Genomic DNA, 2,321 nt, shown 5'->3' with positions numbered 1-2,321 from the left:
CTGAGTCAAGTTGAGTTGGGGCCAGCTCGAACTCGGCTCAAACTCATTTTCAAGCTCAAAAAATCAGCTTGACTCGGCTTGAACTCAGCTTCGAACAGAGTCAAATTGAGCTTTTTTGATTCGAGTAAAGCGAACTAACCGAGCTAGCTCGGTTCTTGTACACCTCTACATCCCACACCAAGATATGGAAGCGGATTAGGTGCGGCCCTGACTGTGGGGCCCACCTTGATGTATAACAACGCTGGTCATCCATTTTTCTCTACCATTTTAGGACATGAGTTCATAAAAAAAGCAGATCCAAATCTCAGGTGTACCACACCACAGGAAATCCAAATCTCAGGTATACCACACCTCAAGAAACAGTGGTGATTGACCGTTAAAAACTTACTAAAAGTGATAAATTTGTTAGATCGAGATTATATTTGTTTTCTCCCTTCATCCAACTTTGTGTAACCTTATCAACGGGTTGGATAAAAATAAATATGATGTGGGACTTACAAATTTTTTAAAGGTGGGCATTCAATTTTTAAAGGTGGGCATTCAATTACCACTATTTCTAATAGTATAGTACACCTGAGATTTGGATCTGCTTTATTTTTGGGTTTATGCCCTAAACTGAGATTTAAAAAAATGAATAGACCACAAGGATATATGATACATACATCAAGGTGGGCTCCACAGTCAGGGCCACACTATGTTGGGACGGACGTTGTGGATATACAATACATACATCAAGGTGGGCCCACGGTCAGGGCCACACCTAATCCACTCCCCCCACGAAATTCCCGGGTAACTAAATCTGCCAATGGTATCTATGCCCTTGTTGGTTCCTAGAACTACACTTACTTGCATAGCAAAGAGTACAGGAGCATGGCATCAGGAGTTTTCATCTGATGGACCTCACCATTGCTAGACGGGTGCCCACAAGATTGAATTGATTGAACGATTCAGCTTAGCTTTAGCGGGTAGTAGCCTATTAATGGTGGGGTACACTGGATGAACAGTCCAAATTAACCTACCATTGTGCCATATTTAGGTGGAATATAATGCTACAGCCATTCGAGAATTGACTCATTATGGGCAATTTGATCTAAAATGGCTCGTGTTAACTCTTTTAAGTAAAACTTCTCTGCCATGCACATGGTAGGTCCCACAACGAAGATCACATGTCACAAAAATCAGGTGGTAATTTGATGTAGAGTGGGTCGCAGACACTTTCATGTCCAAGATTGATTAGAGAAGGCCCAATTAGATGCAGAAGTCATCAAGACTGTCAAAACCTTAAAATAGGCATATCTTGCAAAACAAAATGAGTTACTCGACGTACCATATATGATTTTGGGGTAGGACGAGCTACTTTAACCAACCAACCCGGTTATGCGGGGTTGCCCACGCCGAATTTGCGATATTCCATCATATTGACGGTCGAATTCCATGCTTAGTTCCGTTTTTACTATAAATAGTAGGTTTTAGTTTGATTATAACTCATTGGGCTTTAGGAGTTTTGTGTTTTAATTATAGTTTGTTTCTCATTTCTCCCTTGTTGCTTGGTATCCTTATTTAAAGGGCTGTGAACTCATTTATTTCAATCAATCAATCAAATTACAAATTTTATAGAATTTATTTATATTTTTTTTTTACTTTCTTTCCTTATGGATTCGAGAAGTCTATATGAGGAGTCCAGAGAAGCTCCGTGGATTGGGAGTAGTTATCATTGAGGAAGACGGTGATCGACCTCATCATGTTCATTCTTGCGTCATAATCCCATCATCTGGGCCACATATTCTGATGGGAAAATGACGGTTTGGTTAATCTTACATGTAGGCCACACACTTAGTAATCGGATGAGATTAAATTTTTCTAAGGGCATCTAAGTACTGGGACTCTCTTCTTTTTTTTTTTGTCCAAGGGCATCTAGACAGTGAGACTCATAATGGACGGATTGGATCTACATAAGTGTGCCCCGCCAGCAGGTGGGATAGTATGTATGTATACACGTGTGGGATGGCTACCTCTTTTCAAGAAATATATATCACATCAACGGTAGATTCTTCTTTGATGGAAATTTTTTTCCTCTAAATAATGAGGCTGATCTCATTATTAGTCAAGCAACACCTGGAAGTAGATGATTTTCACTGAGTTCAAATGTGTGGCCCACCTGATGAGATCAAGGACTGATTTTTATGTCATTGCAAGCTTACCTTGGATTGACACGGATATCTTATATGAGTGTCATGATGATACACCAGATCTGGCTGGGTCATTGATAGAGTGAATAGATCTGCTATTTCTTGAAATCTCTCTTCTAATTCAAAATTGTG

Source organism: Magnolia sinica, chromosome 11, assembly GCF_029962835.1.
Source record: "Magnolia sinica isolate HGM2019 chromosome 11, MsV1, whole genome shotgun sequence".
Taxonomy (NCBI): Eukaryota; Viridiplantae; Streptophyta; class Magnoliopsida; order Magnoliales; family Magnoliaceae; genus Magnolia; species Magnolia sinica.
This window is presented reverse-complemented; position numbering follows the sequence as displayed.